The sequence below is a fragment of the Diabrotica virgifera genome, chromosome 9 (genome assembly GCF_917563875.1).
Source record: "Diabrotica virgifera virgifera chromosome 9, PGI_DIABVI_V3a".
Lineage (NCBI taxonomy): Eukaryota > Metazoa > Arthropoda > Insecta > Coleoptera > Chrysomelidae > Diabrotica > Diabrotica virgifera.
In genome coordinates this window covers 36,133,437-36,159,649 of record NC_065451.1, presented here as the reverse complement: position 1 = coordinate 36,159,649, position 26,213 = coordinate 36,133,437, and the positions used below count along the sequence as shown (strand labels likewise).

At 32.3% G+C, this 26,213-nt stretch overlaps 1 protein-coding gene across 1 annotated transcript in view; it reads right to left on the bottom strand.

Annotated features, from left to right (window-relative positions):
* Positions 1–25,980, bottom strand: part of LOC114329376 (sensory neuron membrane protein 2) — a 164,856-nt gene extending 138,876 nt beyond the window's left edge. The window contains exon 1 of the mRNA XM_028278453.2: positions 25,821–25,980. The gene's annotated coding sequence lies outside the window, so the exon portion shown is untranslated. The remainder of the gene's footprint in view (positions 1–25,820) is intronic.
* Between the last annotated feature and the right edge of the window lie 233 nt (positions 25,981–26,213).

Below are 26,213 nucleotides of genomic sequence, written 5' to 3'. Positions count from 1 at the left end.
GTTTAAACAAATTAGACTGTTTATTAATTAATAAATGTCTAGACAAATTACATATTTGTAATGTACAGAAAAATTACATACAAATTAAAAAAGAACGATCAAAATATATTTAGTAGATCCCGAGATATAGAAAATGATAGTAGTTTTAAGTTGCTTTTTTTAGTTTTTGAACTCGTGCATTTGTCGGCTCCCAGCTCCCCCTTCACTTCCCACGACTAGTCACCAGTTAAACTGCATTTTTAAAAATTCGTGTAAAATACCAGCTTTTCTAATATGTAAAATGACTTTTTCTACATATAATATTTTTAAAGTTATTCTAAATGTTTTTAAACTACAAAATTTCACAAATTTGGCATTAGGATTTTTGACTATATTTGATAATTTTTTTATCGTTTTTAGTACATTTTGATAGTATCAGTTTTCTACTTTCATTTGGCATACTCAGAATTGCCCTATCTTCATTATTTTCTGTCTTATGTTATTGCAAAATAAAGGTCTCTGGGATAAACAATTCGAATAACTCTTAAACTAATTAATGGATCGATCTCAAATTTTGAGGGTTTGTTAAGTACCAAAATAGCGAACTTTGAGTGAAACACTAAAGTTCTAAGGTAGTTTTAGTAAAAGTTATTAACAAATAACGATTTTCACTTATTTTGCAGTTTGCGTAGCAACAAATTAACTTTTTAACTTTCAAAAATCGGCATTTTGAAGGTTTCTTAATGTTCTAAAAAATTTAATTTTGTAATTTTATGTCAACTATTTAGCTTTTGAAAGGGGTGCAAAAAATTGTTAATAATTAAAAAACGGACGCGAACTCTAGGTAGGAAACAGGTAGGTTTTCATCCTATAGGTATCTTCTTCTTCTTAAGGTGCCGAGACCGCTTGTCGATCGTTGACTCTCATGTTGCGCAGCATATTAACAATCATTGTCTTATTTACAGCCGCACGAAATAGTTCAGTGCTAGTTTTCCCAAACCATTGGCGTAGGTTTTTAAGCCAAGAAGTTGTACGGCGGCCCACACTTCTTTTTCCCATTATTTTACCTTGCATTACAAGGTGAAGTATGTCATATTTTTCTGGGTGACGCATTATATGACCAAAGTATTCCAATTTGCGCCTTTTAACCGTGTTCACTACTTCGCAACTTTTATTCAAACGTTGCAAAACCCTTTCGTTTGTGACTCTTTCTACCCAACTGATCTTCAGAATACGGCGGTAGACCAACATTTCAAATGCTTCTAGGTTTTTTAAAAGCGATTCTGTCAGTGTCCATGCTTCAACCCCGTAAAGTAGTACTGGGAATATATAACATCGGACCATTCTTATGCGAAGTTCCAAATTTAGATCATGACTGCACAGGATTTTCTTAAATTTCATAAAACTTGTTCTTGCTTTGGCAATTCTACTTTTTATTTCTGTACTAGGGTTCCAGCTTTCATTAATATGAGTACCCAGATATACAAGATTACTTACTCGTTCAATTGAGTCATTACCGATTGTTACGTTATAGTTATTATTATTTACGGCTGCCTGTTTACTAATAACCATAAACTTTGTTTTTCTTGCGTTGAGTTTGAGTCCATATATCGCGCAGAATGCCACCATTCGATTCAATAACGCTTGAAGATGTTCAATTGATCCAGTCAGCAACAAGGTGTCATCTGCGTATCTGATATTGTTCATAAGCATACCATTAATGAGTATTCCCTCTTTTGCGTTTTCCAAGACTTCATTTAAAATTGTTTCAGCGTAAAGATTAAACAACATTGGTGACAATATACAGCCTTGTCGAACTCCGCGCTTGATTTTTACTTCTTCAGAGCACTGATTCGCAACCCTAATACATGCAGCCTGGCCCCAATACAAATTTGCGATTATTCTAATGTCCCTACCGTCCAGACCGGTAGTTTTGAGAATATGTAGCATTTTTTCATGGCGAACTTTATCAAAGGCCTTTTCAAAATCAATCGCGCACATGAAAACGTCATGATTTACATCTCTGCATCTTTGAATTAAAACTTGGGTTGCGAATAGTGCATCACGCGTTCTAAGGCCACAGCGAAAACCGAATTGAGTACTTGAGATTCTTTCCTCAATTTTTCTATATGTTCTTTGATGAATGATTCTAAGAAACGTTTTCAATACATGACTCATTAGGCTGATGGTGCGATAGTCGCTGCATTTTGTGGCTCTGTGTTTTTTTGGTAGTACAACAAATGAGGATTTAAGCCAATCTTTAGGAATTTTTCCGCTTTCATAGATTAAGTTGAACAATTTCGTAAGTATCTTAATGACCTCGACACCTAAAAGCTTTAGTGTTTCTACGTAAATCTCATCTGGTCCGATCGCCTTCCTGTTTTTTGCGTTCTTTATAGCGTATTGCACTTCTTCCTTAGTTATTGGAGGACCGCTTATGTCATTTAGCGTTTCTAGTTCGCTTCTTTCATCATCGAATAATTCCTTTATATATTCTTTCCATCTTATTAGTTGACCTTCGATATCGATTATAATTTTTCCGTTTTTATCTTCGATTAGTGGAGGATTACATTTTTTATTCAGTCCTGCAACTTCTTTCAGTTTTTTGTGCATATTGAATGCGTCATAGATACGCTCGTAGTTGTATACCTATAGGTCTACAATAACTAAAAAAGTAGTCAGCTACCTGGATCTTTGAGTGTCCCGAACATGGTCTATTTCTAGCTTATTACCCTGGTCTACAATCCTCTTGCACATTATTTCCGTGCGGATCCATGGCTCAATTCCATAGAACAAAATGCTGAACACATAGCAGAGTAATAAAAGTATTTTTAGCGTAATTTTTAGCTCTCTGTTGATTATCACCTCTTGCATTTTCCTATACAGTGAGGACGTTTGAGTTGGAATAAATTCATTTTCTCGAGAATGAGCGACTCTGGAGATTTTAAATTATAATTTTTTGGCATATATCATACTAGTGACGTCATCCATCTGGGCGTGATGACGTAATCGATGATTTTTTTAAAAGAGAATCGGGGTCATTTGATAGCTCTTTTGAAAGGTTATTCAATGCTTTATTCACTAATATAAACATTAACAAAATTATTTATACAGGGTGCCCAAAATTTTTTTTTAATTAAATTAATTGAGACAAAAAGAAGAATGTACCGTAATTTGGGTTGACTGACCGATTTTGTACTTTAATCCTATAAAAACCATATTTTAAATTTTGCTACATTTTTGTATATACAAATATTTTATGTGCTTTGGCGTCTACTTTCAGTAGCTTAGATTATAATTACAAGAAAATAATCATGGCTTAGAAAAAAGAATAAAAAATGACTTTGGCATTCACCCTATTTGGGGGGAAGTTGAGCGTATATGCTTTTTGGCTGTTAAACTTAGTTTTCTTTTAGGATGTGTTAATTTGACCGTTTTTTAAACCTTTTTGTCTTAATTGTTTATATCGGTGGATTTAACAACCCTTGGACTATTGATTCTTTTTTTTTTTATTTAAAAATGAATTCTTAGATATTTATAAATGTGAATCGTTAAAAATGATTTTAAAAATTATACAGGGTGGCTGAAGTATATCACAATAAATCTTTTTCTATGTTTTTGGTCAAATTCACCCCTGCGGTCAAAGTAACCCCATTTTACGGTATATAATTTATTTAATTTGAAATACATTTTACTGTTGTCGGAAAACTGGAAAAAATGTTTATTTGATAAATAAATATTGTTTTTCGTTTAAATTCAATATTAAAGCTGCCACCCACCTGCCTCTTAACAGTTTGGAACATTTAATTTAAGCGAAAAGCAATATTTATCTTTCATGTAAACATTTTTTATGTTTTCTAACAGCAGTAAAATGTATTTTGCATTAAATAAATTACATACATTCTTCGTTTTGTCTGAATTAATTTAATTCAAAAATTTTTTTGGGCACCCTGTATAAATAATTATATTAATGTTTATATTAGTGAATAGAGAATTGAATAACCTTTAGAATGAGCTATCAAACCAACCCTATTCTCATTTAAAAAAAATTATCGATTACGTCATCACGTCCAAATCGATGACGGCACCAGTATGATATATATTTGCCAAAAAATTATAATTTAAAAATAAAAATTGACCTGTTTCAGGATTTTTCTCCAGAGTCGACCATTCTCGAGAAAATGAATTTATTCCAACTCAAACGTCCTCACTGTATATGATGTTCTAGCTTTATTATTCTTTTAGAACTATTAGAAAAAATTATTATCCTTTTATACATATATAGTACAGAGAACAGTAAAAGCAGCGAAGAAAATAGTACATAAATGAAACTAAAACAAAATGTGTGGAATGGACAGATGGTCAGTTTAGAAATGGAGAAAAGTTTAAAGCAGAAATAGATGAAGAAAAATCATACGAATTCGAAATGGTAATCAACAAAGGCAAAAATACAGTTGTACGAAACAACTTTACATCCAATAGTAACATAATACAATGAGACATGGACAATGACAAAAAATGAACAAAATTTACTGGAGATCTGAGAAAAAAAAAAAGAATGTGTGTGTACTTTGTACGCACGTAAGAAGATATTCTTCTATTATATAATACGTAATTTAAACGAAGTAAATATACTTAACAGGTTATTTGTATTTTATTTAAAAATCAAACTAACTTTCTTATCTACCACTTTCAAAAAATTTTATTAAAACAACCAAAAATAAAAAAAAAATATGAATCGCCCAGGATTTGAACCCGCGTCATTCCAATCTCAGAGCTAACGCATTACCAACTACATACTCCAGCGAGGTCCTTGTAATTGACATGTAAGTTTCAGATATAATTAAACAACACGGCGACATATAGTGTAAAAATGTTATGCTTACATAATATTTTATTATTTTACTACAGAGAAACATAAATCCAAAAACACAAGAATTATAATAAATAATACATTTCCTAAAAACACTAATATATTCTTTTAATGACTTATTTGCACGGTTACAGATACATACATACCTATATTGAAAGATTAGCAATGAACTACATACTGTCTGTGTACATACTGTCTGCGCATGCGCGCAGATTTATGTACAATTTTACCCTCAATCGAATCGCGCCTAAAGAAGAATATCTTCAAAATTCCTGAGGAAGATAGATGGAGGTATAATAAAGGATAGTTTATGGCTAAGAAGATCAAATGATGAGTTAAAGGAATTATACACCCAACCTAATATAATAAAAGTGACAAAGGCACAAACATTTAAATGGCGGGGTAACCTAGAAAGGATGGCGAACACAATGACTCTAAAATGGGTACTAAACTACACTATAGCCTCAAAGAAAATAAAAAGGAGACAGAAAACTAGATGGAAGCAAAAGGTCGAAAAAGAAATGGAAAGAATGGGGCTAGAAGGCCAGAAAAGAAAAATTAATAATAAGAAGGAGTGGACAATTCTCAGTGTATATAATATAGTAAAATATTTGATTTAATATCGATATAATCGATAATATAATAAAAGTGACAAAGGCACAAACATTTAAATGGCGAGGTAACCTAGAAAGGATGGCGAACACGGTGACTCCAAAATGGGTACTAAACTACACTATAGCCTCAAAGAAAATAAAAATAAGACAGAAAAATAGATGGAAGCAAAAGGTCGAAAAAGAAATGGAAAGATTGGAGCTAGAAGGCCAGAAAATAAAAATTAATAATAAGAAGGAGTGGACAATTCTCAGTGTATATATAATATAGTAAAATATTTGATTTAATATCGACTGTATATTACTTAATAAACTTACTAATTACTTATAAAATCTTGGTATATTTCGGGTTAGTCGTTCAGGAATTAAAACAATTCAATTTTTTGTCACTAATATTTTGTCAACTAGTGGTTGACTTCATCAGAAGTGCACTATAATTTACTAGGATAAATATGTAAGCCACAGAAGAATAAAATTAAATGAAACTCTACTTACAATGGTGGAATTGTTGACAAATAAACAAAACAAACATTGGTCACACACTTTTACAATTAAGACTAACATTTTTAAAATGAAACAAATTAAAATACCCATAAAACGATAAAAACATGTACATTAGAGTGTCTAGTTTCTGTATATAGATAAAATAAGGTTTAATTGCTAAATATTGGATCAATTTTTAAATTAAATGAATTGCAGAATATTGCAGTATATTTTGCTAAGTTGGTTGGTATTTGCTTTATAATTTATTACATTTTTTGTTTTTGTGATGGATCACATTTGGAGAAATAGCCTGTTTTGATAGTTATTTACTGTTTGTAATATTGCAACATTGGTATAGTCAAACTGATGACCTGTGTTGATGAAGTGATCAACTACAGAGTATGTGTTTTTATATATCTGTCAGTCACTTTTTTGCTGGGTAATACGTTGTTTAAGCCATTGGCTTGTTTGTCCAATATAGCAACCTTCACAGTACAGCCCAAACATGGTAGTTTATAGATCGTGTTGGTATTGTACATTGTTGGTGTCTGATCTTTTACACGCGAGAATAAACTTTTGTTGTTAGTACAGCTGTATTCTATAACTATATTGTCTTCTCCGGGGGCTCTATTTTTTTTCTCTTCCTCAATGCGTTCCTTATTTTGTCTGTGCACATATGAGGCATCAATTCCGATCTTTGATTGACTAATATTTTTCCTGAACCTTCTAGTTGCTCATCATGGTTTAGTTGGCTGTTACATAGATCTGCACTATAGAAGTCATTGCAATATACAGACAGTGAAAACAATACACAAACAATTTATAATTGACGTTAAAACCACAGAAAAAAACTATGCTGATAATAGTTTTTAGGAATTAGGGTAAGGGCCTCTTTTTATCTCAAACGCTTATCGAAACCGCAACAACAACAACTTTTTTTCGAGCAGTCCATTAGTAAACTAATATGTTATAACAGAAAATAGTTAAAAAAGAAAAATAATTTCTAAAATAAATGCAAATTACAGGGTGACCCCAATTTTATGCTCGGCAGTGTATTTTACAATAGACTTGCTAGATGATAGACAATAAGTAATAAGACCGACAATTCAAGTATTATGATAGGTAGGGGGCATCCAGTGATGCATCCCTTTTTAAACTTAATTTTCTTATTTATACACATTTAGTAAATCAGATTACAGATCTACACAGAATTTTAGGTAAGGTTGTAGCAGCGAGTGAATAATCTACACGTAAATAATAAGATGATAGAACAAGTTCAGAATTATAACTATTTAGGGACAAACATTAATGAAACAAACACTTATACCAAATAAATCCGAGTTAGAATAGAAAAAGCTAGAAATGCATTCAATAATATGAAACAAATCTTATGTAGTAGAGACCTCAGCCTAAATCTTAGAAAACGAGTACTAAAGTGTTAGGTATGTATTTTCTATTCTTTTGTATGGGGTGGAGACAAGACTCAGTAAACGATGTCTCAATAGATTGGAAGCATTCGAAATGTGGATATAACAAAGAATGTTGAGAATGTCCTGGACAGACAGAATAACCAATGAAGAAGTACTATGAAGAATAGACAACAGCAGGGACATACTGGATTCCATCAAAATAAGAAAACTACAATATCTGGGTCATATAACACGTGGTGAGAGATATGAATTTCTAAAATTAATAATGCAGAAAAGATTCAAGGAAGGCGCAGCATAGGTAGAAGAAAAATGTCTTGGTTGAGAAATTTCAGAGAACGGTTGGAGTGCAGCTCAATTGAACTCTTTCGGGCTGTGATTGCCAACCTTCGTAGTAGAAACGTAAAGAAGAAGTCTTAATCAATTAACTCTAATGAAACTTTACGTTTTAACCGCCGAACTGTATGCCGTTTATTTATTAAATATTTTGCAAACACATTCGGATGCACTTTAAGTTTTTCTGTATGTTTTTTCGCTCACTTTTTGATATCATATTTGACGTATGTTAGCCCGGCGTCTTGATGGTTGACTTAGTTGGTTATGAACCAACGTTGGTAAATGTTGTTATCTAATATTGTTATCAATATTTTGGATTGAAATCTTTATATTATTTCAATATTGGAATGTGTTTCGGTTCCCCATCATTCTATCCCATAAGTACATAAAAACTGGTTTCAGGATGGATCTGTAGATTAATATTTTATTTTCATTGTAGTAAAGAAAAAAGAGACGTTCTCACAAACAATTTATTTTACAACTGACGACCGGTTTCGCTGTCTACAATATTCACAGCATCTTCAGGTCACGGTAAAAGTAAAATTAAATGCTACAAATAACAAAAAAACAGAGTTAGTTAAGTGGTCTGGTTGAAATCAAAGGGTAAAGATCAAGCCAATATTAAAGTATATATATTCATGCATACATATAAATACTAAAATGTACGTAAATATGGTTTAACAACCCTCACACTCACATACATGCAAGCATTCAAATGTAGTGGCAACTAAAGTATGTCAAGTATAAGTATAAAATGTACACTTACTTTCCGGTATAAGGGACGAATATAGTAGTATTCAATATCATACTTTTTCTTCAAATTATGCTAAAGGGAGAGATGGTAGAGGGACAGATTTGATTGTAACGTACAAACAAAACAAAATAAAATAATTGGCAGGATCTTGAGGGGATTAGTAAGGGAACACGACATTAAACCGTGAAACCAAAAATTGTTAGTTATATATAAAGTGATGTTATTTTTAAATTTTTTAAAGTGTATATTTTTAAATTTATTGGGATTATTAGATGTTGTTCTGGATGTTCAAGAACTGATGGATGTAAGATTGGTTGTGCAATTTTCTTAAAACCAGAATTGGTCAGTTGTGTATTATTTGTGGTGTGATTGTGAAAATGTTTTAATTTTTATTTGTTGGAGACATTGAAATTAAACTGAACAATAGTAAATAGGTAAAATTTGCTAAAATTTAAAAGTGTCAAACAATAAAATCATTAATAAATAATTCAGAATTAAATTCAAATGTGAAGGTAACTAACTGTACATGAAATTAAATTTATAGTAATATAAAATTATGATGATTTGTGCAGCAATGAATGAGATTTTATGAGATATTACTAAAAAGTTAGAAAAAGGCAAATATGAAAAAATAGATGAAAAAATTATTCATTTATGTTAATATCTGTTGAATGTAATAAATAGTTGAGTAGATTGAAAAAATTAAATTAAATAATTAATAAAAATTAAATAATTTTTGGTAAATAAAACCAAATTAGAGGAATTTTTACAATTCTTAAAAATCAAAAAGAAATAAGATGTAGTAGTACACAGTTTGCTTTCCTCATCAAAAAATTCCCAAACTCCCGTTGTGTCCACGTCCTTTGTGTGCGTTCGAGAATCTGTTATGTGTTATTTTCATCGACTTTAAAACAAAAAATATTTCAAAAACTTTTTTAACTTTTCAAAGAAACCATATAATTCAGCTCAACCAGGTAACTTTTTCAAAGATTTTTGAGATTAATTTTTTCAATATACTCAACTATTTATTACATTCAACAGATATTAACATAAATGAATAATTTTTTCATCTATTTTTTCATATTTGCCTTTTTCTAACTTTTTAGTAATATCTCATAAAATCTCATTCATTGCTGCACAAATCATCATAATTTTATATTACTATAAATTTAATTTCATGTACAGTTAGTTACCTTCACATTTGAATTTAATTCTGAATTATTTATTAATGATTTTATTGTTTGACACTTTTAAATTTTAGCAAATTTTACCTATTTACTATTGTTCAGTTTAATTTCAATGTCTCCAACAAATAAAAATTAAAACATTTTCACAATCACACCACAAATAATACACAACTGACCAATTCTGGTTTTAAGAAAATTGCACAACCAATCTTACATCCATCAGTTCTTGAACATCCAGAACAACATCTAATAATCCCAATAAATTTAAAAATATACACTTTAAAAAATTTAAAAATAACATCACTTTATATATAACTAACAATTTTTGGTTTCACGGTTTAATGTCGTGTTCCCTTACTTATCCCCCAAAGGTCCTGCCAATTATTTTATTTTGTTTTGTTTGTACATTACAATCAAATCTGTCCCTCTACCATCTCTCCCTTTAGCATAATTTGGAGAAAAAGTATGATATTGAATACTACTATATTCTTCCCTTATACCGGAAAGTAAGTGTACATTTTATACTTATACTTGACATACTTTAGTTGCCACTACATTTGAATGCTTGCATGTATGTGAGTGTGAGGGTTGTTAAACCATATTTACGTACATTTTAGTATTTATATGTATGCATGAATATATATACTTTAATATTGGCTTGATCTTTACCCTTTGATTTCAACCAGACCACTTAACTAACTCTGTTTTTTTGTTATTTGTAGCATTTAATTTTACTTTTACCGTGACCTGAAGATGCTGTGAATATTGTAGACAGCGAAACCGGTCGTCAGTTGTAAAATAAATTGTTTGTGAGAACGTCTCTTTTTTCTTTACTACAATAGTATGGACTCACACATGCAACCCATTCATTATTTTATTTTCAGTTCATAGTTTTGATTTTTTACCTAACAACGAATACATGTTATGGCCCAGTTGTTTTCGCTTAGTAAATATATGCTTCCTCAAGTTTAATCTTCCGTCCAAAGACATACCTAGATATTTTACTTCCCCCTGTGGAATTCCTTGACCGATTAAGAGCAAAGGCGCAAAATTACGGGTCTTTTTTTGATTTTATGGCATAAATTGGGTGTCATTTAGCCAGTCATAACTTTTTTTTAATTCATGTTCATATATAAAGCCAAATCGAAATATCATAAAGCCCTGCATAAAGCCAAACTGAAATATCCGATAATCAATTCGGCTTTATGCAGGGCAGATCAACAACAGATGCAATTTTCATTGTAAGGCAACTTATGGAAAAATACAGGAATAAAGAGACCAACGCTCATATGGTATTCATTGATCTTGAGAAAGCATATGATAGAGTTCCTCGAGAGATTCTGTGGTGGGCACTCAATAAGAAAGGAGTCCCTGGCTAATATGTAAAGATTGTGAGAGATATGTATGAGGGAGTAACGACTAGTACAGTCGAACCCGCTTATTAGAGTCCCGGTTATAGGAATATCCCGGTTTATGGAATATAAATTCGGGTCCCGAAACGTTTCCATTTACTCCTTGATAAATTTATCCGTTTATCGAAATACGTATTAATAAAAAAATACCGCTTATTAGAATATTTTTCAGGTCAACGAATAAATTTTAACCTACACTTTCGAATTTCCTAAAAATTTAAATTATGTCTTGTATTATGGTATCTCGCCAAGGGCTTCGAAGGTCTGTAGTGCTGTTTTATTTATATTATTTGGGTTTGTCAGATAGGCAATAAATATTTTATTGCGTTGTTATGAGTACCAATTCAATCGTTTACCGACAAATTCAGTCGTAAAATAATTTCCTTTGTCTACAAACTATACATATTGCCACCCACTGGCTTGTTATTAAATTTTTAAAAACAGCTCGCCCATCCTAATCGATTGTAAAGTTTTAAAACGTTTTCGGAATGGCCAAACCATTGTAAATTTTTCTAATTTTTGTAATTCAAAGCAACAAAGTGACTAGTATTTTATGAAACAAAAAAATAAGCTACATTTACCGATTATTTTTCAAGACAGACTAAATAAATAATTTTCTTATTAAGTATATTTATGTACTTTAACACGAAAATATTTACATAATCTGTATATTGCATACATTTCATATTAATTACTGTATGCATCCACATAATAGGTATAATGTAATTTGGTGTTTTAATAAATACGTTACGCTATTGTATTATTGACATAAAAAGACCTAAAACCATATACATATACCTACATATAAACATAGTATGTACTATTATTACGTATATTCGTTAAACTTATTACGGCTAGCCACCAATGATCGGTTATTAGAATATCCCGGTTATAAGAATATTTTTGCTTGGCACGAAGGCTATTCCAATAAGCGGGTTCGACTGCATTAGGGCAGGTGTGGAAGAGACTGATAAATTTCAGGTGAAAGTAGGATTGCAACAAGGCTCGGTACTTAGTCTTTATTTATTCTCATTAGTTTTGGACCAGATAACAGCGAAACTACAGGGTAGCATTCCATGGTGCCTAATGTATGCTGATGATGTAGTGTTAATAGGAAATAGTGAAAGAGACTTAGAACAAAAACTGGAACAGTGGAGACAAGCTCCGGAGGAAAAATGTTTAAAACTTACTAGGACAAAAACAGAGTATTTGGAATGTTCATTTAAAGATGGAGTTACTACAAATAAAATGGTATCTTTGGATGGTGAAATGATTGTGAAAAGCAATAGTTTTAAGTACCTAGGATCGGTATTACAGAGTAATGGAGAAATAGATGGAGATGCATGCAGTAGAATTAGGGCTGGATGGATGATGTGGAAAGAAGCGAGTGGCGTGTTGCGTGACAGAAAAATTCCAATGATGCTGGAGGGAAAATTCTATAAACAGCCATTAAGACCGGCTATGATGTACGGAACTGAATGTTGGGAAGTGAAAAAGAAAGAGGAACAACGAATGCATGTGGCAGAAATGAGAATGCTTAGATGGATGAGTGGAGTGACAAAGAAGGATAAAATTAGAAATGAGTATATTAGGGGAAGTCTAGGTGTGGCACCAATTGATGCCAAAATAAGAGAGCATAGGCTAAGATGGTTTGGTCATGTTCAACGTCGAGACGTTAATCACCCAATACGAAGAATAGCTGAAGTGCCGATTCCTGGAAGGAGTAGGAGAGGAAGACCAAAGAAGACCTGAGGGGATACGATAAGGCAGGACATGTTAATTAACATTGATATAACCCAAGATAGAATTGTGTGGAGAAATGCAATTAGGGAAGCCGACTCCGCATAGGGATAAGGCAAAGAGAATGATGATGATAGAAAGAAGGCAATGAGGTCCTCAGAGTTCCGCAGCAAACTCTTCCACAGCTCTCTACTCAGTTCAAAAGCTATGGACTGTCCAAGTTGCTCACCACAAAATTCCGGGTTAATGCTTTTTAAATGCATTTATTTTTTTTTCGAATCCTAACAAACCTAATAAGTATTTTTGAAAAATTTAAAAGCAGAATGAAACATTGTTACCGAGGGCCGAATGTCCATAAAAACTTCTATAATGTTTATTTTAATAAGTTACAGGGGTGAAAAAAAGAGAAAATTCGACCCATACCAAATAAAATTTTAAGAGTTAAACTATCAATGTTGTATTGCAAAAGATTAAAAAAAAATTATAACCAAAAATCATTATTAAAATTACTGTTATTTTAACGGATATACAATTATTAGAATAACTTTTAAGCTATTATTACTCGACAACGAAATATTTTTTCATATTTAAAAAATGACAGTTTTACACGAATTAAAACAAAAACAAAGTTATTCTAGAACGATTAGCTAAAAAGTAGGGATAAAATTACTTTTTTGCACGATTGATCATTTTTGACTGTTTACCGTGACAGATTTTACGTCAGTAGGTGACATTTACTAGCAACTCGACGGTAAGTAATCCAACTCGACGGTAAGTACTCCAGCTCGACGGTAAGTAATTCACTTACCGTCGAGTTAAAAAATCTCTTAATTTTAATTTATTTTTTGAAAGAATAAAGAAAACTAACGAATTATTTATTAATATTGAAACTTATGGTACAATTTGTTAAATTATTTAATGAAATCCCACTTGTTTGGGCTGTGGTTTCACTTCTAACAGAAACTCCTGCAGAATCGCATACATTAGTAGTATTACTAGTATTGCACAATGTTTTTTCGGCAAAATCTATTTTATTTTGAAGAGAATCTTCTAGATAGCTTTCTGCCACTGTCGATGAACGCCAACCTCCATGACGCTTTAATCCGAGGACATCAACACCTTTATTAGCCAAAAGCGTTGCTGATGTCCTCCTAAACGAATAGCCAGTATAGTTCTCGGGATTAGGCAAATTTAAGAATTTGGCAATTTGAGAAGGCCAGCCCCCGATTGTCCCTTTCCCTATTACTTGATCACAACATTTTCCTTTGGCGTATCTTAAGAACAAATGATTTGATTTTACTTGTAATGGACGAAGTTTTATATACTTTTTATAATTTATAATGGTATCAATCGTGCAAAAAACGTTATAAGCATGTCGAACGTTAAGGGTAACCGATCTCAAACAATTGTCTTCGATCGGTATAAAACCCTTACCGTTCTCCATACTTAATATACTAAAACATCATTTTCTGCGAGTGTTAAAAAACTAGGCAGAAATAAAGTGTACTTGAGTCATGTTAAGGGGGAACTAAAATGGAAGCGTTCAAAAATGTTAATGAAATTCAAAATACTGTAATGGTAGGGAGCAAAAGTGGGGATTTTGCAACACGGTAAGTTAATTACATGAAGAACAGTGTATATTTCAAAAAGCTGACGATTTGAGCGGGCGGGCGTAAGGAAATGGGCGAGTCACAAAGTTTCACAAAAAAGGCAAATATTTCGCGAGATGAACATCAGATCGAAAAACTGAAAATACATGTTCAATATTTTTCAAAAATCCATCGAATGACACCAAACACGACCCCCACGAGAGTGTTGTCGTGAGGGGGTTACTTTAAAATCTTAAATAGTAACCCCCATTTTTTATTGCGTGTTTGGATTCCTTGCGTAAAAATAAGTAACTTTTATCCGAGACATTTTTTCGAATTATGGAAAGATGGCGCTATAATCGGACAAAAACGAATTAAAAAATGGAGAGTCCCCACTAAAATGGAAAACTTAACTTTTTTGGTTTTAGGACCTAAAATCCTTTACAATAGGTAGTAGGTCTGGATACCGCGTATGAAAAAAAAGTAGATTAATAGCAAGCTGAAAATTTGTTAATAGCTTAAGGGTGTCTAGTCGGATAAACTTTGATATATGGGAATACTGGAACAGGGGCAGTTTTAATTGTGGAACAGGTTAAAAATTTGGAACGGTCAGACCACGAAAACGGCACATTGATTTTGTCCGACAGAATAGACTTAAACTCTACGAACAGAAATTAAACTCTCATGCAAAAATCAGACTGCTATTTTATCATCTGTCATAATTCCTGTCATTTGACATATTCTACATGTTCCACTCATTAAAACGCCCATTTGGTAATAAATAGCAGTCTGATTTTTGCATGCGAGTTTAATCTCTGTTCGGAGAGTTTAAGTCTGTTCTGTCGGACAAAATATATGTGCCGTTTTCGTGGTCTGACCGTTCCAAATTTTTAACCTGTTCCACAATTAAAACTTCCCCTGTTCCAGTGTTCCCATATATCAAAGTTTGTCCGACTAGACACGCTTAAGCTATTAACAAATTTTCAGCTTGCTATTAATCAACTTTTTTTTACGCGGGATCCAGACCTATAGGTCCCTGCTTATATGATGCTTTAGTAACTGCAAATTTAGCATCCAAAGCTCCCCACTATACGTTTATTTAGAAAATTATAATTAAATAAACAATTTAATTTGTTTAAACATTTAAAAACAATGTATTATTCCAAATAATTCTAATTGTTTGTTATATTCTAATAAATCTTCTACGCAAAATTTATTTGCCATGCTTTTTAAATGCATTCATTTTTTTCGTATCCTGAAAAAACTAAACGGAGATTGAAAGATTACATTATTACCGAAGGCCGAAAGTCCCTTAGAATAAACACAAGGTTTTTTTTGGGTAACATATTTGAAATTAAAAATTACACTTAATTTTATCTTTTTTTAACCCCTGTAACTTATATAAATAAACTTTATAGAGGTTTTCAGGCCCTCGGTATAATGTAATCTTGTATTTTGCGTTTAAATTTTTCTAAAATACTAATTAGTCTTCTCAGTAATCGAAAAAAATGAATGCATTTAAAAAGCATTGTAAGCAAATTTTGCTCCTACCTACTTAAAATGAAATTATTACTTTTTTAAATCATTATAAAAAATTAGTTCGGAACTAAAAATGTAATTTTTACTGTTTATCTAATCGTCCCAGAATAACTTTAGATTTCTTTCTTTGTGTAAAAATGAACAGCATCTTGAAAATAAAAAAAAAGATTTTATCTGTGACATCAAAAGAAACCGTAATTTTTCAGAAGAGTTTTGTGCCGTAAAATTTTATATACAGGGTGTTTGGTAAAGAATGGGCCATAGCTTAACCTTAGATTCCTGAGGTTAAAATAGGTCGATTTAAGCTAACTTATCTTAGTACAAAAGTTGATAATAACCAAAATACAGGGTGTCAAAGTTAAACTTCTATTTTATTTATTTTTGAATATTTCATGACAGGCATGGGACAACAACATGAAATTTGGTAAGTGGTGCTGGTATTGTACACCCTACTAAATTATGTTAAACAAACGTTTCTGGCTACTACCAGAGGCGTACGACTGGGGAACATGAATGGTTGACCCTTCCCAAATTCTGCGCCACTGGCGGAATTTCTATTTTAGTACAATTTTTTGATTCTTCAATACGTTCTATGTAAATGACATAGTTTTCATTCGTAACGATAAAGCCATTAGTTTTCGAGATATTTGAAGCTAAAAACAAAGGAGCATAATATATTAATCAAAATAAGTGTGCCTTTTCATTTTAACTTCAAATATCTCGAAAACTAATGACTTCATCGTTACGAATGAAGAGTATATTATTTGCATAGAAAGTTTCCGAGAATCTAAAAATTATGCTAAAATAGCAGTTTCATCATTAGCGTAGAATTGGGAAGGGTCAACCATTTACTTTCCCCTGTCGTAAGCCTCTGGTATTAACCAGAAACGATTATTTAACATAATTTAGTAAAGTGTACAGTACCTACACTTTCTGCCCAGTTTCATAAGGATATGTCAAATAGTTTTACAGTACCGTGCATACATAGTTATAGGTCTGGATCCCGCGTATGAAAAAAAAGTTGATTAATAGCAAGCTGAAAATTTGTTAACAGCTTAAGGGTGTCTAGTTGGACAAACTTTGATATATGAGAACACTGGAACAGGGGAAGTTTTAATTGTGGAACTGGTTAAAAATTTGGAACGGTCAGACCACGAAAACGGCACATGTGTTTTGTCCGACAGAACAGACTTAAACTCTCCGAACAGAGATTAAACTCTCATGCAAAAATCAGACTGCTATTTATCACCAAATGGGCGTTTTAATGAGTGGAACATGTAGAATATGTCAAATGACAGGAACTATGACAGGTGATAAATAGCAGTCTGATTTTTGCATGAGAGTTTAATCTCTGTTCGGAGAGTTTAAGTCTATTCTGTCGGACAAAATAAATGTGCCGTTTTCGTGGTCTGACCGTTCCAAATTTTTAACCTGTTCCACAATTAAAACTGCCCCTGTTCCAGTGTTCCCATATATCAAAGTTTATCCTACTAGACACCCTTAAGCTATTAACAAATTTTCAGCTTGCTATTAATCAACTTTTTTTCATACGCGGGATCCAGACCTATTATTAAAGTTTTAAATTAAGAATAAAGAATACTTTAAAATAATTTGACATATCCGTGTCATACTTGCCAGAAATTGTAGGCACTGTACACTGTGTACACCCTAATAAATTATGTTATATAATGGTTTCTGGCTACTAACAGAGGCGTGCGACAGGGGAAAGTGAAGGGTTGACCCTTCCCAAATTCTACGCCACTGATGAAGTTGCTATTTTAGAATAATTTTTACATTCTCCAATACTTTCTATGCAAATAATATACTTTTCATTCGCAACGGTAAAGTCATTAGTTTTCGAGATATAACAAAATCTAGTAGGGTGTACAGTGCCTACACTTTCTGCCAAGTATCATATGGATATGTCAAATTATTTTAAAGTATTCTTTTTTAAAATAATTTATTCTTTATTTAAAACTTTAAGAACTATGTGTGCCCGGTACTATAAAACTATTTGACATATCCTTATGGTACTTGGCAGAAAGTATAGGTCGTAGGTACTGTACACCCTACTAAATTATGTTATATAATTGTTTGTGGTTAATACCAGAGACGTTCGACAGGGGAAAGTGAATGGTTGACCCTTCCCAAATTCTACCCCACTGATGGAACTGCTATTTTAGCATAATTTTTAGATTCTCCAATACTTTCTATGCAAATAATATACTCTTCATTTGTAACGATAAAGTCATTAGTTTCCAAGATATTTGAAGTTAAAAAGTAAAAGGCATACTTATTTTGATTAATGTATTATGCTCCTTCGTTTTTAGCTTCAAATATCTCGATAACTAATGGCTTTGTCGTTACGAGTGAAAAGTATATTTTTTACATAGACAGTATTGGAGAATCACAAAATTGCACTAAAATAGCAATTCCGCCAGTGGCGTAGAATTTGGTAAGGGTCAACCAATCACGTTCCCCCGTCGTACGCCTGTGGTAGTAGCCAGAAGCGTTTGTTTAACATAATTTTGTAGGGTGTACAGTACCAGCACCACTTACCAAATTTCGTGTTGTTGTCCCGTGCCTGTCAGGAAATATTCAAGAATAAAAAAATTAAAGTTTAACTTTGACACCCTGTATTTCGGTTATTATCAACTTTTGTACTAAGGTAAGTTAGCTTAAATCGACCTATTTTAACTTCAGGAACCTAAGGTTAAGCTATGGCCCATTATTTACCAAACACCCTGTATATGGATAGCGTAAATCTTAAACTTTGATTTGTATGCGTAGAATTACTGCATCATCATTACTATCTGACTAATGGTTTGCAAAAAAGAGTGGTCTCTTGGATAAACAAATTGAATAACTTTTTAACTAATTAATGGATCGATCTGCAATTTTGAGGGTCTGCTAAAGGCAAGCGTCCACAGGTCCGCATCGTACACATCGGACGCATCGTACGCATCGGATTAATTTTTCATACTGCGTCCACTGTATCGGCAGAGATCGGATTGCCGATGCCACTAACTGCTAGGGTAGAAAAATTACTAGGTAGGCTTTAAAATTGGTTGTTTATTTATTTATTGGTTGTTTATTAATTGGTTGTTTATTTAATTTAATAATTAACTTATGCATATTAACTACATTTATTAGTATGATATTTTAATGTATCTCTTTAGTAATAAAAGTCCACAAAAACGTAAAATGTATAGTTCTTCTTTAAATATCTACAAAACGAAACATGCTAGTATAGATACATGCTAGTATAGGTACATACAACCTGATAGTAAAAGAAAGCCTGTAATATTTACTACAAAATACAATACTAATATACAATATACAGGGTGTACCACTTAAAAAATGAAAAAAAAAAATGTATTTGCAAATAGTGATCACATTGTATTTTATATTGATATACTATATACCTATGTCAAAGATATTAAATTATTTAAAAATGACACTATACTGATAAAACTCTCATATGCCATTTTAAATATTTCGAAAATTATTAACTTTGGACCTATAAAACCTTACACAAACTCTACATGTTTTTAAAAAATAGATTCAAAAATTATTTGTAAACTTTTTGAAGTTATACTTCTTTACCGGCGATAGAGGGTAAATTTTTATATGGGAAAACCTAGCGACCGGGCGCATACGCATTATAACTTTGTTCTGATTGGATGTTCAAATGACATGTCAAAAATTATTCAATATGGCGGCTGTGGCACAGCTGTAGTTAGATTATTTATGGTTGTTGCGTTTTAAAATTTGTGTGAAAAGAAACAACAAACAAAAGTTAGTTAATAGTTATACTGCCTTTTTAAATAGTTTTCATATACCTATATTTTTGGACTTTTGGACTATTTTGGACAAGAAAAACTCATTCTAATTTGGTAAGTAGTTTTTATTATAATCATATTGTAATTATACATTTGGATTAGGTTGAAATACATACATTTATTTTCTCAAGAATGCGGATTTTAGAGAGAAATCCCGAATTAGGTTCGATTTTTATTTTTAAATTATGATTTTTTGGCGTAGATTTATTTATCTAGTAGGTATGTAATGCTTTGATTTACATACTTAATTTGATTACCAACAAAAGTTCTACCAATCTTCATCTAATATGTTGTTTTCTTACTGTTTTGTTATATTTTTATATTTTCTTCCACAAAAAACTACATAATTTAATTTTCAAAACAACTGTCAAACAGTAAAACGTTCAGTTACCGTATTTTTCCACATGATAAATAATGTGGGATTGGACGAGTGAGTCTACGCTTCGGTTGCGAGTCAAAGCGGCACGAAATTCAAGGGTTCAATTCCCGATGCAAGTTTTATTTTTTTATTTTTTTATGCATGTTATGATTGTAAGTATATTTGTTATATAATTATTTTTTCAGAAAATGCGTATTTAAAATTTTTGCCAACAATTATTATCGTTCAGAAATCATTTTTTCTTTGTGGCATTTTTCAATGTGTTTGTGTGCGTTTTATTCTTTTATTTTTAAAATTTTTGGTATTGTCTTAAAAATCACATAATATGTAGTAGAAGTATAACTTCTTACGTGCGTACAAAGTACACACACATTCTTTTTTTTATCGGCATAGTAATATTACAGCTTACACACTAATTCTCTTGGTAGACCGCAAGCTATAGCAGAAACACGATGGTAGACCGCATAATGGCACCCATTTTTCTAAGTTATTATACATTTGAATATAAAGGAATACACAAAGCTGTTACAATTTGATTTAAATGGAAAATAGTAACTATATATAGTAATAAAGAATGGCGATACAGAGCCCAATTTCAGAAATATGTTAGTATGTGGAGATTACTCTATAACTAAATAGAATATTGAAAAAAGGAGCCTGAACCGCCATTAAGAAAGACAAAAAATACACTTTCTTCAAATAAACTTTTTTATCCCGTGCCTAGATTTTTGGTCACATTGGAACTACTAAAAATCAATTTTTTTATAACAAGAAATCGAACGTCACTGACTTAGCAACATTTCGCGCCTATGTGTACAAAAATTATTGTTTTTGATAGTATAAGTAAACGTCACTGTCAGTGTCGAATTACCGACGCACTGTTGCCTTACTTTTGAAAGTTCGCAGAAATTTCGCAATCTTGGACCTCGTTTGTTGCTACCTGTTGATCGCTACTGTGTACTCTTAATACATTTTTTGGTTTTCAACTACATACTTGTAACACACTTTGGTTGCTTTTTCATCTTTTGTGAGGGACAATAAAATGTCTCGCATCAATTTTACACTTCTCTCAGAAACATCATTAGCAAGTCTAATATTTTTTAAAAAGTTCATTGTTGTGATAGAAAAATGTGTTGTTTTTTTAACGAGAATAATTTTCATAGTTAGATACTCAAGATATCTTGAAAAAGACTAATAAACATGAAAAGTGAGTAATTTATGATATTTTAATCCCCATAATCAACTTATCATGGCCTGTAATATTTTTTTCTGAATATACCTATATTATAAAATAACAGTTAAAGCCAAGCGTCCACAGACCCGCATCGTACGCATCGTACGCAACGGATTTTAGTTTGACAATCGATAATGCGATCCGTACGATGCGGATCAGTGGACGCGGTTACGTAAGTTTCTGTACAAGGCAAACTAAAATCCGTTGCGTACGATGCGTCCGATGCGTACGATGCGGGTCTGTGGACGCTTGCCTTAAAACTGAGTTTACTTGTTTCATTACGGACAAGACGATCGTCAAAATGCAAATAGCCGTATATTAGTTCCCACTGGCTCAAGCGAAATTCCGTGGGGTGCGTCCACTGATCGGCATTCCGAATGATTCATCGGCACGCATCGCAAAAGTTGCCTCTTGAAGCAACCCTTCGGCATTCCCGATGGTGCGATCCGTACGATGCGGGTCAGTGGACGCAGGTACATAAGTTTTTGTACAAGGCAAGCTAAAATCCGTTGCGTACGATGCGTCCGATGCGTACGATGCGGGTCTGTGGACGCTTGCCTTAAGGATCACAATACACAAATTTGGGTGGAATTATAAATACCTAGATTGATTTTTGACAATAGTTATAAACAGTTAACGATTTTGACTTATTTTGCAGTTTTCGAAGCAACAAATTAATTTTACAACATTTAGCCATCGCCATTTTAAATGTTTCGTATATTTAAAAAAATAAAATTCTCTCAAAACATCGAACAAACTCCATTTTTGTTGTCCCCATTAAAATGTAAAAACCTTGAATTATCCATGTCTGCCTGTCCTGTAAACACAACTCCGCCGTTATTAGGACAGATATATGTAATGACAAAGAAGGTGTCAAATGAAAGATTATAACTTAAAGATGGTATCGAAGGTGAGCAATTTGACCTATGACTTCCAATTCCAGAGTTGCAACCGGAAGTAGTGTTTTACATTTACCGAAATAGTAGAAGCGATATATTATTCAACGCGCCTTAGCAAGACAAGAACAAATATTTACTTCCGGTTTCATGCCTATATGTCCGTCCATCTGTCCATCCATAAATACAACTCCTCTGTTTTATTAGAACATACATATTATATAATGACAAAGTAGATGCCGAATGAAAGATTTTAACCCAAAGATGATAATAAAGGTGAAAAATTTTACATCGGACTACTGGTTGCAGATTTGCAACGGAGGTAGGTACTGTTTTAATGTCGCCGAAATAACACAAACGATATATTATTCGACGCGCCTTAGAAAGACGAGAACAAATGTGTATATACTTTCGGTTTCATGACGGTCTGGTCGTCCGTCTGTCTGTCCGTGAACACAATTCGTCCGTTATTAGAACCGATATAATGACAATGGGATGTCGAATGAAAGCTAATAACTCAAAGATGATAAAAATGTGACAAATTTGACCTTGACTTCCGGTGCCAGTGTTTTAACCGAAAGTATTGTTTTAAACAACGTGGAATGAAGTAAACACTGCTGTTGTATGTAGGCATATAAATTTATTAAAAAATCCTTAAAATTTATCCACGAAGGAGTGGAAGTACAAAACGTTTTCGGTTAGACTGACCATCATCAGTGTAAACGTCCAGTGTACAAGTAATTGTAACTATCCACTTCAATAGGTATAAAAACCTCTAAAATACATTATTGTTACATTCTATATTAAAAAGTGATCGACATTAAGTCGATGTCTTAAGATTTAAATATCACATGTGAATGTATTTCATCCTTGCTCGAAAATTGCACAAGGTATGTACTTGTGTTCAGGTGAGAGGTTACGAACCAACTCTGGTTATAGTATATATAATGTAACAATAATATATTTTAGAGGTTTTTATACCTATTGAAGTGGCTAGTTACAATTACTTGTACACTGGACGTTTACACTGATGATGGTCAGTCTGACCGAAAACGTTTTGTACTTTTATTCCTTCGTGGATAAATTTTAAGGATTTTTTAATAAATTCATATGCCTACATAAAACAGAAGTGTTTACTTCATTCCACGTTGTTATATTGGAGGTATACAGCCAACTACAGGGTTTACCCCCTTTTTAAAGTTTTATTGTTTTAAATTTCCAGAAATACCACAAGCTACTTAAATTCTGGAAATTTAAAACAATAAAACTTTAAAAAGGGGGTAAACCCTGTCGTTGGCTGTGTACTCCAATATAACAACGTGGAATGAAGTAAACACTTCTGTTTTATGTAGGTATATGAATTTATTAAAAAATCCTTAAAATTTATCCACGAAGGAATAAAAGTACAAAACGTTTTCGGTCAGACATATATTATATAGAGCGGCAATTAGACCAGTCATCACCTATGGAGCAGAAGCAATGTGCCTTACAAAAAAAGATGAAGAAAAACTGAGAATAATAGAAAGAAAAAGTATGAGCAGAATACATGGTCCAATCAAAACAGATCAAGGAGAAATACGAATTCTGATAAATCACGAAATAAGAAATCTAATGGAAGGAGAAGACATAGTGAGATCCATTAAAGCACAAAGACTAAAATGGTTTGGCCACATCCAAAAAAGAGGAGCTGATGAACTAATTAGGCAGATAACAAATTGGACGCCAGTAATAAACAGATCTAGAGGAAGACCCAAAATAAGATGGGAAGATCAACTGCGAGAGGATATATCCAATATGGAAATTACAGGCTGGTGAGAAAAAATACAGAATAGGAAAGAATGGAAACAGATCACAGAGAAAGCAAAAAAACACGAAAATCTCTAAAGGATAATGAAGAGGACTTATGCGGACTAATCCACCGCATGAAATGGATTAAAAGAGCTCATGAACCTGAGGGACCTCTACTAGAGTGACCGGTCTATATATACAGGGTGTAACAAAAATACAGGTCATAAATTAAATCACATATTCTGGGACCAAAAATAGTCCGATTGAATCTAACTTACCTTAGTACACATGTGCACATAAAAAAAGTTACAGCCCTTTTAAGTTAAAAAATAAAAATCGCTTTTTTTATATATCGAAAACTATTTGAGATATTTAATTGAAAATAGACCTGTGGAATTCTTATGGCAGTAGTATCTTAAGAAAAAATTATAGTGAAATTTGTGCACCCCATAAAAATTTTGGGGTTTTGTTCCCTTAAACCCCCCAAACTTTTGTGTACGTTCCAATTAAATTATTATTGTGGTACCATTAGTTAAATTCAATATTTTTAAAACTTTTTTGGCTCTTAGTATTTTTTCAATAAAGCAGTTTTTATCGAGTTGCGGCTTCTTTTTTAATAAGTTTACATAAAAATTTTATGGGGGTTTTGTTCCTTTAAACCCCCGAAATGTTTGTGTACATTCCAATTAAACTACTACTGCGATACCATTAGTTAAACACAGTGTTTAACTAATGGTATTACAATAATAATTAAATTGGAACATACACAAAAGTTTGGGGGGGGGGGGGGGTTTAAAAAACAAAACCTCCATAAAATTTTTTGGGGTGTCTAAATTTCACTCTAATTTTTTATTAAGATACTACTGCCATAAGAATGCCACAGGTCCATTTTCAATAAATTATCTCAAATAGTTTTCGATATATTGGAAAAAATCGATTTTTATTTTGTAACTTCAAAGGGCTGTAACTTTTTTTATGTGCACATTTGTACTAAGGTAAATTAGGTTCAGTCGAACTATTTTCGGTACCAGAATATGTGATGAAATTTATGACATGTATTTTTGTTACACCCTGTATATTGTTTTAAAGTCGCCGAAATCGACATACAGTTACACGAGGAGTTTAAATATCGACTTCCGGTTCAACTTCCGGTCAGGTTGGGGAAAACTTAGGGCTTACGAAGTCCAAAATTACGTGTTTACACTAAATTGTTGATAATTAAAAAATGACGCTGAAAAATTTGTAGAAAACGTATAGCTTTTCTTTATATAGGCCTATAATACCTAAAAAAATCCAGATACCTGTATTTGTGACAGTCCCTAGAGAAATCTTACTTCCCGAGCTATTAAGATTCTCCCTTCTGTGGTTCAGTGGTAAGAGAGCCTACCTTTGGATTCAGGATCGTGAGTTCGAATCTCGCCAAGGGTAGGAAAGTTTTCATTTATTAAGAATTAATAGTTTTTATCCTTATGGGATCAGTAGTCACCGAAGCGAACGCAGACGTTTGGATACAATTAGCGTCTTTTTGAAAAGACAATGAAGTGGAGTTTTCAAAGTAACAAGGCATTTACTTAACAGACATACATATTACACACTACATTAGGTAAGTGTCTGATTCCAAAATTAACTGTATGATGCCAAAGGCCATTAGTTGTCGAGGCATTAGGCTAAATAACAAAATAAGATTCTGCAAGCTACAGGAGCTACTGAAAAGTTTACGGTAAGTAGCAACATGTTATTTAGGTACTCACAATTTATTAATAAAAAATTCACATACTCTTCTTCACCTATTCACAGCATTATAATAAAACTAATTTTATTTATAAAAAACTACACCACAACAAACTTCTAGTGACTAATTCTATAAGAACTAATCACGGCTTCACATTAGTACGTAATAGAGGCCTGATAAAACTAATTGTTTTGCTAAAAGAAAAATGTTTACTAATTTTAAATTTGAACTGAAGGTTTTGAATGTTTTTATTAATAATTGTTGACCAAATGCCGTGTATATTTTTTAAACAATCTCCAAAATGATGACCTTTATACGGAGAAATCGTGTGACTCCTCGTAGTTTTACAAAATAATTTAATTTCTGTGTCAAAAAGATTAAAATGCTTCTGATAACTATCATTCAGAACCGT